Source organism: Meriones unguiculatus, chromosome 15 (genome assembly GCF_030254825.1).
Source record: "Meriones unguiculatus strain TT.TT164.6M chromosome 15, Bangor_MerUng_6.1, whole genome shotgun sequence".
NCBI classification, from domain to species: Eukaryota; Metazoa; Chordata; class Mammalia; order Rodentia; family Muridae; genus Meriones; species Meriones unguiculatus.
In genome coordinates this window covers 31,840,136-31,858,523 of record NC_083362.1, presented here as the reverse complement: position 1 = coordinate 31,858,523, position 18,388 = coordinate 31,840,136, and the positions used below count along the sequence as shown (strand labels likewise).

The 18,388-nt window shown below is 35.0% G+C and overlaps 1 protein-coding gene across 7 annotated transcripts in view; it reads right to left on the bottom strand.

Annotated features, from left to right (window-relative positions):
- Positions 1 to 18,388, bottom strand: part of Nova1 (NOVA alternative splicing regulator 1) — a 129,829-nt gene that overhangs the window by 53,281 nt on the left and 58,160 nt on the right. The window contains exons 2-3 of one of the 7 annotated variants that reach the window (XM_060368315.1): positions 15,240 to 15,314; positions 11,058 to 11,159 (exon numbers count right to left, since the gene is read on the bottom strand). The exons of 5 other annotated variants lie outside the window; for them this stretch is intronic. The gene's annotated coding sequence lies outside the window, so the exon portion shown is untranslated. The remainder of the gene's footprint in view (positions 1 to 11,057; positions 11,160 to 15,239; positions 15,315 to 18,388) is intronic. One more of the 7 variants, XM_060368314.1, reaches the window with a different exon arrangement.

Here is an 18,388-nt window from a genome sequence, read left to right as displayed (position 1 = left end):
TTTTATAGGTCTAGTACCCACTTATAAGTGATTATATACCCTGTGTGTCTTTCTGCTTCTGGGATACCTTACTCAGGATGATCTTTTCTGATCCTGCCCATCTGCCTGCAAATTTCATGATTTCCTTGTTTTTAATTGCTGAGTAGTATTCCATTGTGTAAACGTACCACAATATCTGTATCCATTCCTCCATTGAGGGACTTCTAGGTTGTTTCTAGGCTCTGGCTATTATGAATAAAGCTGCTATTCACATGGTTGAACAAATGTCCTTGTTGTGTACTTGAGTATATTTTGGACATATGCCTATGTGATCTGGAGGAAGTGCTATTCCTAATTGTCTGAGAACGCACCAAATTGATTTCCAAAGTAGTTGTACAAGTTTACATTCCCACCAGCAATGGAAGAGGATTCCCCTTTCTCTACTTTTTCTCCAGCATGTATTGTCACTTGAGTTTTTGATCTTAGCCATTCTGATGGTGTAAGGTGAAATCTCAGGTTTATTTTGATTTGCATCTCTGTGATGGCTAAGGACATTGAGCATTTCTTTAAGTGTTTCTCTGCCATTTTATAATTCTCTACAGAGAATTCTCTGTTTAGATCTCTAACCCATTTTTTAAATTGGATTACTTGATTTGTTGTTTTTTAACTTCTTTATTTCTTAATATATTCTGGATATTAGCCTTCTTTCAGATCTAGGGTTAGTGAAATATAACTAGATGTCTACATGCAGAAAAATGCAAATAGATCCATATTTATCACCCTGCACAAAACTAAAGTCCAAGTGGATCAAAGACCTCAACATGAAACCAGACATACTAAATCGGTTAGAAGAAAAAGTGGGGAAGAGCCTAGAACTCATTGGCACAGGAGACAACTCTCTGAACAGAACACCCACAGCACAGGCTCTAAGAGCAACAATCAATAAATGGGACCTCATGAAACTGAAAAATTCCTGTAAAGCAAAAGACACTGTTTTCAGAACAAAATGACAAAATGGTACCTTCAACTGGGCCAAAACATGTGCTGGCTACATTATTGGCCCAGGCGAGAAAAGAATTATTCTGTTAAATTAACAAGGTAATAAACTGCACCTTTATAGATAAATAAGTGCATCTCAATATTCACAGATAACATCCACTCTACAATACCCATTAATTACCTGCCAAGAGCCCTCTAGCTCCAGAAGGCTCAGCACAAAACAATACAGAGCAGATCCCTATCCCTTTGGTTCTTTCATTCATGAGAAAGGACTGTCAATAAGTATATAGTAATAACTGAGGGTTGTAAGTGCTGTGACGATCACAACACACGGTAACACACTATATAAGGATAAGGAGGGACATCGTGTCAAGGAGTTGTGAAGAGTTATTCTAATTGGGTGTCACTGAACTAAAACATGAAACACAGGACTTCTATCCCAGCCACACCTCAAGACTATGAGAGGGAGCTACCGTGTTTCCAGTGCAGAAGCCAGAACACACCCAGACAGAGACAGAGACACAGACAGAGACAGACTCAGAGAGAGACACAGAGAGAACAAAATCAGAAGCGCCCCAGGCCAGATGGTGTTGGGGTTTTTTGATTATCATGGGAATTGTTGTGATGCACAAGGAATAAGAACAATATTAATATTCCAAAATAATTGAAACCGGAACCAAAGAGCTTGGCCTGGAACTACATGATAATAATGGCCTATACACGTGAGGCTCAGAAAGAGAGGTCACATTTCTTATGCTTTATTTGTTTTTAACTTAATGAACCTGAATGCCCATTCTTGCTATCTTCTTACTGTCCCATTAATTTTATTTCATGCCTTTATTTCTTATATAATATATATTAAGTTTATAAAAATTTCTCATTTAATTAGTGCATGTTCATGAAACCCTGTTTCCTCACACACGCAAAAATAATTTTCCATTAGGGTATACAGTTTTTGTATTCTTAGCATACGGACCATTGCACCTAGCATTACTAAGTAACATTTAGTGAACAAGTGAATGAATAATAAAGAATTACACAAGTATCATAATTCAAGTTATATTAAGTTTAATAAAACCTTCACTGGTAGCAGATATCATGTCATGGGAAACATATTTTACTTTTAATATAAACAATATATATGGAAAGTAAATAAGAAAAGTTAGTTATTAAATTTCATTTTTGAATAAGGCAAAAAGATTAAACTAAAATGAATAGCAACCTTTTCCAAAGACTAAGCTGAACTACAACCAGTGAATAAATTTATGAAATTAAGAGTGCGTATGCATATATAAAAGCATATGCATAGAGAGCAGATAGAGGCAAACTATACATATTAAAGGGGGATTGAAAGAAAATAGGATTTTTAATCAAAATATGTAAAATTAGTCTAATGATTATTTTAATGGACATATTTAGAATGTAATTTCTCAACATAATATTAACAGACATAAAATAATTTTATTAAATGCCAAAAACAGTGAGAACATTCAAATACAGTTTAAGGATATACTTTCATAAGAAAAAATGTAATTCAGTGACCCGTTATTAACCTATCAGTAAGGGTCCAGAATAACAGTTACTTTCCTTAAGGGCCACCGGCTCCACTGGCTAGACAGGGAATCAAGCTGATCAGAGCTGCTAGTCAGACCTCATCCAGAGACTTAATTCTGTTACTGGTATAACAAGAGGCCAATCAGAGGCCTTTCTCTTTTAATGACTTTCTGAAAATGACATGTAACCTTACTTTAAAGGGAAAAGAAAAGGTAAAAGTAAAATGATCCATCTAAGTTTATAATCTAGAGCAAAGCCTAACACACAGCACATACTGGAAAACTGATCAGTGAAATCTGCTTCCACATTAGTAATACCAAAGCAAATTCTCTGAATAGGTAATTTTTCAAAGTTCATAGAGGTACTTCTTTTCTTTGCTTTTCTTTTGGAAGTAATACTTCTGATAAACTAAGCTAGAAGTATATGTGACTGACTTTAAATTACGGTATTGGCCTTTCAGCGGTCTACTCAATATTTTTGAAAATTGAATTTACCAAGAATGAATTCCATCACAATTAATTAATGAACTGAAAAAGTGTTAATGAGACTATTACCCAATAAAGCACAAAGGTAAATAAAATAATAACTACACAAAAAACAAACAAACAAAGAAAATCCGTTTTAGGTACACACTCATATGGATAGCATAGTTCTGAAGTTCCGTTAGTAAAATAATGTCTGCCCGAGGAAAATCTTAAAAGTCAAAAGCACTGCAATATAGAAGTTAGAGCTTAGATCAGTGCTTCTATGTGTGAATACAAAGTTCATGGTGCAGGAGAAACTGAGAAATGAAGAGACAAGAGAGACAAGATCCTGTATCAGCCATCCCAGGCCCAATACTGAGCAGCTGTGAGAAAATTGGGATTAAAACTTACGAGGGTATCGTTAAAGATATCAAATGTCAGTTCCTGAGTATGTGATACGAGTAAGGTATTGGATAAGAAAGTATATAAGACTGAAGTCAGATGGAAGGGAAGGAGGACCTCCCCTATCAGTGGACTTGGAAAGGGGCAGAGAGGAGGTGAGGGAGGGAGGATGGGATTGGAAGGGAATGAGGAAGGGGGCTACAGCTGGGATACAAAGTAAATAACCTGTGATTAATTTAAAAAATAAAAATTATTTTAAAAAGGAAAAAACATAAACTGAATAAAAAGGATGAACTGAGTATTTGGCACTATTTACTTATTATTTTAATTTTTTTTATTTTAATTTTTTTATCAGTTACATTTTATTAACTCTGTATCCCAGCCGTGTCCCGATCCCTCATTCCCTCCCAGTCCCTCCCTCCCTCATCTCCACCGTGCCCCTTTCCAAGTCCACTGATAGGGGGACCTCCTCCCCATTCATCTGATCCTGTTTTATCAGGTATCTTCAGGACTGGCAGCAAAGCCCTCCTCTGTGGCCTAACAGGACTGCTCCTCCCTTCGGGGGTGGGGAGACCAAAGAGCCAGTCATTGAGTTCCTGTTAGAAATAGTCCCTGTTCCCCTCACTTTGGGAAACCAATTGGTTACTGAGCTACCACAGGCTACATCTGAGTGGAGGTTCTAAGTTATATCCATACATGGTCTTTGGTTGAATGTCAGTCTCAGAAAAGACCCTGTGCCCAGATATATTTGGTCCTTGTGGAGCTCCTATCCTTTCCCCATCAGACTAATTTTATTTTAATTTTTATTCAACCTATTAAAATAAAACTCCTGGGGTTGAGATTTAGTTCAGCGGTAGAGGACTTTACTAGCAAGTGTAAGGCCCTGGGTTCGGTCCTCAACTCTGAAAACAAATAAACAAACAAAAACACAAATAAACAAACAAAACAACTTCTAACACAATTGGGAACAAGTCATACAGAATAAAATCCCAATGCTTGAAGTTGAAGTGCATTCAGTATGGCACTTGCAAAATATAGCATAGCAATTATATTTTGTATTCAAAAATATAGTGGGTGCATATGACAAGCATCCTCCTAAATTCTCCTGCTTCTGGTTTCCCAAATACACTAGAAAAACATGGAATAGTGAAATTTTAAAACAAAATTTGCATGCAAAGTGAAAAGAGTATAATTTATTTTGCGAATAAATAGAATGTCTGAATTATTTCAATTTTGGGAGACACATAAATGAAATGTTTCTTAAAAAGCAACTATGAAACATAAGAACATGATTATTATTTTTAAGAAACTAATCATGTTCTTATGTTTCATAGTTGGTTTCATACTGTCAAAAAAGAAATACACAGGCATAAGTAGTGTGATGGTGAGGAAGTAAGGACTCAGAGAGAACTCACCATCTCTAGGAGATATCCAGATGAGTCTACTATCTGCTATTTGCTATCCATCCCCCCAGGGACCTAACTAGCAAGTGCAGACAGCAGTGATAGTGGTGAAAGTGAGCAAAAACAAGATTAAATACACTTCCAACAACATGGAAATAAGAAAAGACACAGGCAGGGTTTACTGAATATTGATTTATATTTTTAAAACTTTAATAAAACAATTTCCTTGTTTACTGTTTTGTCTACACTCACTCGAAACTTTCAGATAAACAGCTTAGAGCACATACAGAATTTTATCAATGAGCTCTAGTGCCACACCATTTTCATCTTTCGGTTACCTAATTTTTATGTATTTGTTTGAACATCTGTTCTAAATAATGCAGCTTTTGATAATCAATTGGGAATGGCAGAAGGTTAGAGCTTCATTACAGAGATAGTTTGTTTTAGCAGCTACTAGAAAATACCAATAAACATAAAGGCTGATTAAAATAGCACTTTGTCCCCAAAGAATCTGACTCTATTTAATTCCTATTATAATTATTATTTCATAACTAATACTCTAGTTGACAACAGCCTATTATTTAATAACTTTTGATCATATCTAGTAATAAAATTGGGAAACCATCAGGATTTTAAAGTAAAAAAATCCCACGGGAGAAAAAGAACCAGGATAGTTTATGTAATTATTTTTACTTGCAAACAAACTTACTTGGAGCACCTTGATAATCCATTCACTGCTACTGTTAAACCCATGCGCTAGGGTACTTTTTAAATGACATAATGTAGAGGGAAAAAGTCAACTAACCTAAACTAAAATAAACTTTCCAAAGGGGTTAAAACCCAGAAGGCCTAAAGTTAGTCTTTGTCTCTCAAATTATTTAAAGAAAACAAGGAAAATCTGGTTTATTAATTATGCAAAAAATTTATGTTACAACCTTAACTTTTCATAAAGCATTGGTATTTCAGCAAATACTATGTAGAACCAATAGAAGTCCCAGGTAGTGAGGGATTCACCAGTAAGCAATTTAGTGCCTGTCTCAAAAATATAATTTAAGTCATGAAGAAAAACATAACTACTGATTAAACATAACTGCTAATTACACAAGACCATAGCAAAGAGAAAAATTCATTTTAACTACCAAGACCAATGAAGACTGAGATATTAAGGAGTAAAGGGTCACAAGCATTCTGGTGATACACTAGCACAAGGCAAGACATGGAAGGAAAAAAGGAAAGGATGTTCGGAGACTACGAAGCTCCCTATTGTAGCTTTAGTTGGTGCAGTCGTTGTAACTGGACCTCCATAAGAATTTTCAGTTTCAGCCATGTCTCAAAACTGAGAATACCATGTTCCAATACTAGAAATAAGATGGCAGGGTAGCAGTATGGTGACTGTCTCGGCAGTATTTAGCTCATCTTTCACACATATAGTACATATTCACACATAAGTACATATTCTCAGACATGATCTTATACATTGAGAAATAAAAGGAAATTCAGTTTGTTTCATGTCCTAAAGTAAGACAATGGGAGGCTGGTAATTCATTAGTAGAAAAAGAAGAGAGAGAAAAAGACAGAGTTAATGAGAATGAGAGAAGAGAATATGAGAGAAGGAAAGGGAGGGGGGGAGGGAGGAAGAGACAGGTAGAAAATAATACATATATATATATATATATATATATATACATATACATATACATATATGCAAAACCATGAGTTTGGGATACTGCCTTAGAAAGGAGGAGGCTTACTATAATTTGTTAGAGCAAAGAAATGTTTACAAGCATTGTGCCAAGATTCAGGTAGCAGAATGGGATGGACAGCTTGAGCTCAAAAGTTTAATCCTGGCCTGGACAATAAAGCAAGGCACTTAAATCTCATCATAAGAAAATTGCGTTCTGATCAAACGCAGGAAGTCACAAACAAAAACCAAAGATAAGAATGTAGGAGAGGGAGATGTAGGAAAGAAGGAAGTGATGGGAGTAAAAAGAAGATAAGGGAGCTACAGGGTGAGAACAGAAACAAACGCATTACACACATGGATGAAATGGTGAAAGAACAATTTAACAAAATTATTTAAAAAAATAAACAAAACAGTACTGGCTTTCTCTCTCAAAACTTACATAGAGTATTGCCAATGAAACATGCAACTACAGAATAAAAGCCAGAGGAAGACTAGTGACCAAGGAACATAGCCACAAAGAGAAAGAGCAGACCAAATTAAGGGTGACAAAGCTGAAAACATCAGAGCAAAATTTATGTAGATTTCTAGCCTACCTATACAACATTTAAGTTCATTCTTACTTCCATTAGAGAATGCAAGAAACAGTCACAAATAAACAAGAAAAAAAGGGAGATAAAAGTCATGTACAATATTTTATCAAGACAGAAAAAAATTAATCTTCAGAATGAAAGTAAGTAAAATGACAGGAAAGAATAATGCAACTGGGTTATAAACCCTTGAGTAGTCCATTTCTTTATTTGATTGCTTATGATGCAAAATGATAAGCAAAGTGGACTGACTTAGTAAATTACCAGAACCTTGATGTAGTTATTTGCAGCTGGGAATCCACTTTATAAATACAGAAAAATCAAATTTGCTTTGTAATAAATATAAAAATATAAGAATCACATGTGATAATGACAATCTAGGAATAAGGTTTATGTAGAGGGGTCACTATACAGACAAATATGGGAGGAGGAAGGGCTAAGAGACATCTTATTTCAAAAGAACCCATAGTGAATTGGTGTGAATTTGCTGCACAGAGGACAGTGGCCCAGTGGTTCAGAAGGTTGAAGATGAAAACAACACATATTTGATGTTTTTGTGTGTTTCAAAGAACTACTTAAACTTTAACATCTACTGCACACAATCTGGAAACAAAGAATGAGGTTGAGGACCTAAGGAGGATCACACACTATGACAGAGACTTGGATTTCATATTGCACACATAGGAGTAGGAATACTAACGGTTTTAGATACACACAGTTTTTAGATATTGCACAACTCTTTCAAGTATGTTTATTACTTTCCCCACAACAACCCTGTGAGGTAGGTGTAATGATACTGAACTGCCAGTCAAAACAAAACAAAACAAAACAAAACAAAAATCTTAAACTTGTTAAGCAATTTACACTTGATTAAGTCACTACATATGACAGTTGGGATTCCAGATTGCACAACAAAAATACATTAGAAAACTGATACACACACAAATACACACATCTACACACAATTATCAACAAGACACATGGCATTTATTACCCTTTAACCAACAAAACAACAAATGTTTGCTAGTTCAGCATTAGGTTTGTGGCAGCAGTTGCTTTTTTATGAAAACACATTAAAAAATTCAGATTAACGATATGTATACTGAAAATAATAGTACATTCACAAAAAATAAACAGAAATTAGTTGATACATAATATAAGAATTTCAAATACTGTGGTAGTCAAACATAATTTCATCTCCTTTGATTCACTTAAAATTATCTGGAATCAGTCAATTAATTAATCAATTAAATAAACAAAACAAACAAAAAAACTTTACCATTTATTTCTGAAATACCTAAATTCTAATGGTGTCTATTATTGCATCAAAAGTAAATTATCTTTTGGATGACAAAAATATGATATGACATGCTAAAGCTTTCCTAATTGAAATACTTAATATTTTGGCCATTTAGAATAAACTACAATAATAACTGTCTATATAGTATTCCCTGTCTATATAGTCATCTCCCTGTGATTCTGTTAATAAATTTCCTGAAATGCTTCATCTACTGATTAAATACAGTAATTTGAATTTTTGTTATAAAATATCTGGTTTTAAGACACACCATATTTTTTTATACCTGTTTGGGACAATGTAAAATACATTCCTAACTGAAAAGATACTCCCAAAATTGTGGACAACATCTGAATATTCAAATGTATAACTAGAAATATTTAAAACATATAAAATAATTTAAGGTATATAAAATCTACCTTGCAAAGTTATTATCTTGGGTCTACTACTTTCTGATCAGTATCATGTTGGTTCTTAAATTACTTTTTCAAGTTTCTCTAAGAAAGCTAGATGTCAGCAGAACATCTTCACTGCCAGGTGTCTAAGTACCAATCAGAGCAGTGGAAATTGTATTTATGCATCTGCTTCATTTTTCTTATTACAGTAGAACATTATAATGCAGAGTATAAATCTGCATATTCATTAAAATTTAATTTTCTATTCTAATATTTATTTCTGAATCCTCAAACAATGAAGTGAATGTTAGTTTATAATACTCCCAAGCACAGTTCTAGCCATTCATGGACAAGTGGCTGGAGCTTACGCTCCTGTGGAACCATAACACAGAGACTGTCAACATTTACTGTATGGAATGAAAACTTCTAAATAACTCTACAAACACTCCAAACTCAGTTTGCTGTGATTTCTCAAACAGGGAATCTGCATAAAGTTCAAGGAATACAGGCATGAACTCAATGCATTTCTGCCTGAATACCCAGTCAAAACTGCACAGATTAGAGCTACATTTTAATATTGGATTCACACAGCTAAAACTGAATCTAGTAAGTTGTCAAACTTAAATTACCACACACTAACTACAAAACTTAGTATCCTGTATAATTCTACACATACTTGGTCACATGTAACAAGAACAGTTGATGACCTTTGGAAAAACAAAAACAAAATAATATATGTAACATGTCTATTTCTCCCAGAGCAATGAAAAGAAACAGTGAGCTGCAGTTACAATTTATCTGGTTTTAGAACATGCAGAAGTGATAGCAATTTAATATTTCATAAACTGATAATGACTTCTTGCTAGTGAGAACAACTATAATACATCTTCATTATATGTTAAAAAATATTAAGTTCAGTTGACAAGTCTTAAGTCTATACAAGTAATGGTTTAAAATTTTAAATTTATATTTAAAATTTATAAATTTAAAATTAATAAATTTTGCTTTTTCTAATTCAGTTGATTAAAAAGCTATTGAGAATTATAAGCATACTTTTAAAAACTACAGTTCCAAATACCTTTTTTCTACTACAAAATCAAAATGGTAGAAATAGGAGGAAACCTATTGTCTTCCTATGACAGTATACCCACAACACTCAGCTATTAGCTATCACAAATAATATTCTAACTAGAAGAAACTCATATCAAAGCATAATATGAAGTGCCATTTTGAATACAGAGAACTCTACCTGTGTTCCACAAAAACAATTCCAATGGGTCTCTAGAAAACTCTCTTCTTCTATGTACTTCCTAAGTAAATAAACAAGCGGTTTTGAAATTAACCTTTATCATGTTTGAGAAAGACTCTATAGACACAGATGTGTGCCTCAGTATCTTCAATTTATAATTCAGAATGGATAGCTGTAAATCAAGTGACAAGATGTGATTTATGATTTAGGAAGATAAAGGGGCCCTAATTTTTTTTTACATAGAAATGTCAAAAGGCTCATGAAAAATAAATTAATTAAATAAGCAAACAGAAAATCATACCACTAAATTAAAAATTCTAAAATATTGAAAAAAATTCTAAAAATTCTAAAACCATCCAGACCGTATAATACAAATAAAAAGTTTCAATGATTTTTATAATAAAAGGTATAAGCTTTTCAAACTACTAATACTAAAGAAAGTACTATTTTAAAATCAATAAAAATTCATTAAATAAATGGGAGATAGAGACCAAAGTATATTATATTTTAATATTTACCTGTTTCTTTTCTCCCATGCCTGGATTTAAAGCTTTTTTTTTTTTTTAATTTAAAACTTGGTGATTCTAAATTGAAGACGCCAACTAAGTCTACCACACACTGACGTTTCAAAACTGTTGGCAGAGGCGACATCATCACCAACCCGCAGGCCTCGGAGAGCAAGGTTAACAGGTTGCCCCCGCTATAACCCTGAAAGCCAACCTTAACACGGCTCTACTGCCTCATGAGTGCTCTGGATACCTGACAACTTGAACACAACTTGATTCCTTTAGAATTTTGTTTGTGAACAATTTACCAAAAAAGAAATTCAGTTTCTCCTGTTTTTCATAATAAACTAATTTCCAAAGAGTGGTACAACCATCTACATGATATCCAACTTGGAACCAACCACAAATCACATTAAACATAGGGAGAGAAGCAGTAAGTTTAACCTGACCTCCTCAGATATTTCAAGTCTGTTTCCCAGCTATCTGATACTCCCCGTACTGGGTTTTCCAGTCTACAGTGGGTACACAAGAAACTTACAGTCTATGTAGTACTCCTAGTCAGTGTCACTCTGCGGATGGCACAGTGGAGAAAGACCTTCCGTACAGGCCCATGTACAATCTCTTCTGCAGCTGTCAGCACCTAGGGGAAAGTGCGCTGTTAAACAGTTGCTGCGTTCCACCTCAGTAGTGGCTGCAATTCGGTGGTGGGTGAAGTGATTCCTGTACATACATACAGGGGTGAAAAGTACTATAGAAAAATGAACATATTTAAGAACAAAAGCAACTGTGTGGAAACTGCCACAGCAAAACAGAATACATCACTCAGTCACAAGAGATCTACACAGATGACTGCCATTCATTTAAAGGCTGGGTGTTAAGATGACTTCAAGGAACAGAACACAGCTGTTCAATTCACAACACACTTATAAAGCAAATCTAAAACATGGTAAAAAAAATAAACCCAAGCATATCTTCATTTTTAACATTATTTCAACAGAAATTTATCTACAATAAGCAAATACATACAGTATCATCCTTTACCATTCAGCTAGTTCAATGGTTTTTTTGTTGTTTTAAGATCAAGGGGGTGGGGATCCAAAACAAGTTGAAGTACCAAACTTATAGCCCAGTCATACAAATATATCCAAAGAGAAATGAAAAAAAAGACATTGCAAAATTGTAACTTATTTTAATTTTTTAATGAAATGACTAGTTATTTATCATAAGATTTTTATCATAACATCTAGTCAACATCTTATGACAAATTATATGTCAAATATTTTAAAATCTCGTACACGGAATAACTGTCATCCTACAAAGTTAAACTGGATTACTTTGGAAACAGTCATTATCCTATGACCATGTAAGCAGTGGGTTAATGACTATATCTAGTTTATTACTACTGAAATTTATGACTGCATCTTAATAGTATATCAATTTGATATACTAATGCTCTTTCCATATAATTCACCTTTGACTGAATCTGAGAGATTAGAAAACTATTCTCTCTAAGATGTCCCTTGTTCTTCATGCTGTTGGGGCACCCTCATTTCTCACCTCTACTACAATGTCTATGTTTAAACTTTTCTATACAGTTCACATTATTTATTTTATTTTTTATTTAATATATTTAAAATTATTTAGAATAAGGTCTCTCTTATTACTTATTTTATGTTACGTAAATGACAATATCTATTTCAAAATAAGACTAAAAGTGGCAATTAGTAGTAATTAACAGCAGGCCTAAACAAATATGCAAAGGGAAATACAACAATATTATTTGTGATGATATTTTATATTTTTTTCTTTCTCTTCTTTGATAGAGGCACTTACTAAACATCTTTAAACTATCTACAGAACATAGCAGCTACACTGTCTAGTCTCAGGCTATGTTAACAAGTAGAACAAGACTTAAACTAAGAACTGATCAGATCCGTATGACAAAGTTCAGTTTACATTATTTAAATCATACAATACTCCTGAAACTGAGGTGGTTTGTGTGAAAGTCCATCAAATCTGTCATAAAATGTGTCCTCTAAGTCAAGTGTTTTAAATATAATTTGCTAATTAAGAATTTATTTACACTGGCAAATGTATTCAGAAATATACAGTCAGAAATAGCTACTTCCATTCCTTACTCAGTTTTCTTGTCTTTCTGTAGTTAAGATCCATTATGATTGCAGGAGCAAATTGATACCCTATGGCAAATCGCTCAACCTGGCTGTCAATGAAAGTATGCTGGACTTTGTGTCACTAGCATACAACATGAGAATTTTTCCTGCGCTGCAAATCTGTCTAAACAATTGTCGAGCTATATTTTAGGTAATTGGACTGGAGAATTCGATACTACGATGGAGCAGCTGAGAGTGGCCATTGTCACAGTAAATTCTACCGGAGTGGACGCAGGACTAGCCACAGGATTATCAACATGGATTGCTGCAGCCATGAATCATCTGAAGGAATGGGCGGGCATGGGAGTGTTAGCAGGCCTTCTGGTGTTGGTCTCCTTGGTTTGCCTGTGGTATATATGCAAGATTAGAGTCTCACAACAGTGTGATGCAGCCATGATCATTCAGGCCTTTACAGCCATTGAAGCAGGACATTCTCCCCAAGCATGGTTGGATACCATAAAAAGCTAAAATGATACGCTCAGGATGCGAGGCTAAGCACTGCACTCAGGGTCAACCGCTTTGGACCCAGAGAAGAGCATGTCTGATTGCATGCGGGTTGATGCCCCAGGTCCCGCCTCTGAGAAAAAGGTATTGGACGGGTCTGATGTTCTTTGGGTGGATGACACCTAAATGAACATCTGTACAAAGTCCCAATTTATTTCTATATCAGAGATCAGACCTCTACTCTTGCCTGATGTGTCTAAAACAAAAAGGGGGAACTGTAGAGAGCTGCGGAATGCTATGCCTTAAAGATGGAGCTGGTTTCCGCCTTCCACCTTCCCGATGGTGAGTGCTCTCTGTCACGAACAACTCCACATTTGGCTAAGGCCGAGGATCTGGCTTGCTTCCATGTATGTGGACCTATCTGCATTGCCCCCGTGGCACGCCTGGGTTGGCTACCCAGAGGCTATTTAAGCTGTGGGCTGGCTTTCCCCGGGGTCCGAGGATTGTTCAATGTTCCTGAATAAACTGCATTGAAAAAAAAAAAAAAAGATCCATTATGAATAAATACCATTTTGTTTTAGGGTCAGCACGTGTTAAAGGAGAAACAATAGAGTTTGGTGGTCTCTTCATTTACAAGACAAGAACCACAAATTGCTGGTATAGCTTTCAAATATAAGACATAAAGAAGCCAGAAATTCTGTGAAAATATACACGAGTCCCTAAATTCTTCCACTGGAAACAGATCATAAGCTTTTGTAAAGTTCGTAATGTGTTCTCCAAAGTCACCACAAATTTGAAGAAATTACTAATGAATAATTTAAAAAATTCAATGGAATAAGCAGATGCAATCTTTGTAAGTTAAATGTGTAAGTCTAAGTAGCTGTTGCTTCTCATGTGAAATAAAGAATATTCATTTATAGCGATGCTGTCTAACAACACAAAAGCCTGTTATGAGGCACGCGTTTTCACAGTTGGCCTACTGTATCACTAGCAGTGACTACTGACTGTTCAAGTTAGAAGAGCTTCTTTACAGGGCCCCATACTCACTTACTAGTACAGAAGGTTACATTCATTTAACCATATCTTCTAACGTGTAAAATCACAAGGCATATATTTCAACAATTATTTGAAATTAGAAAACTGACAGCGATAAGCTGAGGCTACCTACTCCATTAGTCTGCATTCCCCAGTGCCATATTACATTGCTCTGCCTCTTTTAATACACTCACTTTCAACAATGTCATCTATGGAAAATTTGGCTTTGATTGTTTATATCAAGTGATTTCACTACCCTTATCATTCTGTCATTGTCATCACACACGAATATAAAAAAAAATCATTAAATTTGTAAAAATAGCAGCAAGAGATTACATGTTTTGCAAAGATAATGCTATTAATGCTCTGGTTTTAAAAATTATTTTTCCAAATCTTTGGAAATGCCATTTTCTGAAGATAAAAGATGACACAAATTCAAAAGTATACATGCTTTTAAAGAATGAGTCTTTGAACTGGCAGCAAGAGAGTACATTTTGTCCTGAAAATAAACTCAAAATGCTGCCATATTATAGAAGGCATTGTGTGGTCCTTCTTAAAGAGAGATATGCTCTAACCACAAGAAACTGACAGGTAACTCCCACCACTTATTAGGGATACTCAGTGAGCACACAGGTTTGTTGATGGAGTTGACAAAAATGTACAGTGTTTCCTAACAATTCCAATGTAAAGAAACCTTTCTAGGGATGTCTCATGATAAGGGCTACATGTTATATAGTGATATGTTACAATATGTTTACAGCAGGAAAGGAATACTTTTATGTGACAGCATGGATGATAGGGGCAGAATCCTGAAACTACACTGAAAAGCATGAGTGTAAAATACACATGCAGGAACCAGTAAGGACAACAATATGACAGGTCCAAGTATGATAAGAAATTAGAGCATATTTTCCTCTAAGAAGGGCATTTAGATAAGCACTATGTGAGACTCACTCTAACAGCATCATGGAAAATGAAATTAATTAGATATACAAATAATTCAATCGAGGACATGATTATGGGAACATAGATTTTGAAAATATTAAACGGGCTTTCAAAATAAAACTTACGGGGTTTAGAATCTAGCTTAATGGCAGAGACTTGCCTAGCATGTGTAAGGCCTTGAGTTCAAATCCAGCAAAGCACTGCAAAACAAACAAACAATAAGTTATATACTACGTAAAGCCCTGGAAGAGTAAAACCTAGGGAATAAGTCAAAGCTATTTTCAGGAGTTTGAGTCTGAATAACAGGATTGGTTCATTCACTCAACAGCAAAGCACTGTTAATTCTGTTTCAGGTATCACACTGTGTACTGGGCAAAGCAGTCAAGCAAAGAGTCAACTACCTTGTAAAGTATATGCTAACAAAAGAAATATCAAGCCATTAAACATAAAATGAAGCCAATACTTGGAAATAATGTATAAACCTAAAACAAAGCCAAGTTATGGAAACAGGATGACAACCATACTCTTGACAGAGTTCTCAGAGAAACTCAAGGAAACAGTATTTCAAATTCAGTGACCAACTACCTGGCATAAAATCCCTGCAAGCAGGTTAAAGATTAAGCTTGATTAAGTGGCAGCATACATTTCATGGGACATGCCCAGCAAAAAAGGAACTTAAAGTAAGAACAGCAAAATGTTGTGATGGGATAAGGTGGGACTTTTTCTGCCAAAGATACATAGCCTTCCACAGTTTACATGAGTGACCCTTCTTCAGCAACTCTTACTGCAGAATGACTCGTGTATATACCAGTCATCAGGCATGAGGGTGTTACTCCTCTGACCCAACTGAAAGGTACAGTGATGCCAACACCCAAGTACAGTTAGCAATTATTTCTTGGGCTCCACAAAATGCAGGGGAACTAGTTAAGTGCAAGACAGGGCAGGAGACTGAAAGAACTGAACAACAAAGATCTCGAGGAAGCTTTTCCCTTTCACCTCACGTCGCCCATGTGACCAGTACAGGGATAGAAATGGAAATGAGTTAAATTATTCTCTACTCACAGAAGCAAGAAAATTGAACAACTACATGTCAACCTCCTCTGCTGCCACATTACTGGAGAGTCCACACCTAAGCAGCATTAACCAACAGGGAGAAGATGCTATAAATATGAGGATAAAATGAAAACTAGATTTTTTTTTTGTGTAAAACTTTGTGTACACACATTCAAAGCTCACACTGAAAACAAACAAAACCATGGCCACTTTGTACTCCACTGTAATTCCTCACCTAAGCCAACACTGTTTATGAAAAGGTTATCAACAAGGAACAAGCAAGTGACTCTCACTAGTCGTTTTCTTAGTATATAACAGGCCAAACATCAGCATTACCTTATTTATTCTTAGTAACATCTAATAATCTGGAGTATAGAAAAAATCTCTTCAAGTTTTTCTTCATGTAAATATTATGGAACTGTGGGCCAACGAGCAGCATCAGCAGTCAAGGCACTTATGGCAAAGGTGAGAAGGCACGAGTTAGAGGTACAAGAGCCAAGGGTGAAAAAAGAAACAACTGACATCCACGTGGCACATGCCATGACAAACACATACCCACACAGAATAAATAAATGGAATTTTAAGAAAAAGTCTTTATAAAATTTAGGGAAATAATTGAAAATCTGTGAACTTGTCTATCAGGAATACTAAGTGATTAAAAAATCATAGAAATGCAAATTTTTTGCACATTTGTAGAAAAAGGCTGGGGACACAGCTCAGTGTGGCAGAGCACGTGCCCAGCATGGTCCTAGCCCTGGGTTCTATCCTCAGCACTATGAACAAAATAGAAAACCTAAAAATTAAAATTGTTGAAAATATCAACTCAGAAGACTATAGACAAAAAATGTTCTACAATAAGAAAAATAAAGTTTAGATTTCTTTTTTCAAACGAACTCTTATATTTACACTTAAGAAGTTTAAAACAATTTTAGCAAATGTTCTGGTCTATCACATAATTTAATAACATAATATCTTCCTCATCTTCTGAGACTTTAACATTTAAATTAACATTTGAATAAGAATTCTAAAAAACTCAGGTAACTCATTTTTAAATAAAGGTATCAGCATATTACACAACTAAATTAAACATGACCTTATCCCTCTTTAAATGTCACACTTTTCAAGGATATAGGAATATTACACTGATGCTTATAACCATTAGAATAACCCCACTCATTTTTCAATCACTTGTAATCCTAACTTTGTGTACACACATTCAAACCAAATTGTATCAATCACTCCTCAGAGGTGAACAGAAATAATAGCTACTACAATAATTTATAATCATAAACTTTTAGAAGCTGTGAAATTATTTTACCATTTCCTATTACTTTATAAAAGTTAGCCATTTGGACATTAAATAATTAAGTGTTCTCAGTGTTTTTGTGTTCTACCCAGATGTAGCAGAAAGGAGGGAGCTTACTTCAGCTGTTGTCATTCATATGCATCTATAGAAAAGATATGTTTTTGGCAAGTGCAGTTTGTCCTTGTGATTATATAGGCTACTCAGGTAGCTGCCTCTTTTTAACCCTCAGAATATAAATTGTCTGGTGCTCTGAATAAAGTTGGATGCTATTGTATGAGACTTTAATCTGCTTCTTTTTTGGGCCCACACTCCCAGATTTATGCCACCAACTAAAGCGGTAAACAACTACATGAAGACTTCTATAAAGTATGATGAAAGAAATCAAGATACCTAAGTGATGAATGACACGTAATCCATATAGTTGGACAGGAAAACATATCTGTTAAGAGGCCAGCCCTCACTAAACTGCCGCGGACCGGCCCAGTTAGAGTTCCGCACCCGCGGGAAAATCAGGCGTTCGGATATCAGGTTAGACACAGGTAGGCGAAATGATAGAGACCACACCAAGTAGTATTGGTTTGGATCTACTGCACTTTACTGAAGTCAAGCCAACACTTATATAGTGATTACATAAAGAAGCATCTTGAAGTTGACATACTTCCCAGAACATTCAGACTTTTTACCAACAATACAAAGTTTACATTTTAACTGAAAGAGTAACCTGGTAGAAGCAGTGTCTACAAAAAAAAAAAAAAAAAAAAAAAATCTTGGCCTAAAAGCTTTTAATCAAAGCAAATACAAAACCTTAAACTAGTGAGTGGTGTTTACACAGTTTACTGCTACTAATTAGTGAGTGGAAGGCCAGGGGCTGTCACTGCCTTCTGAACCAAGTCGGCTAAAGATTTACAACCCCCC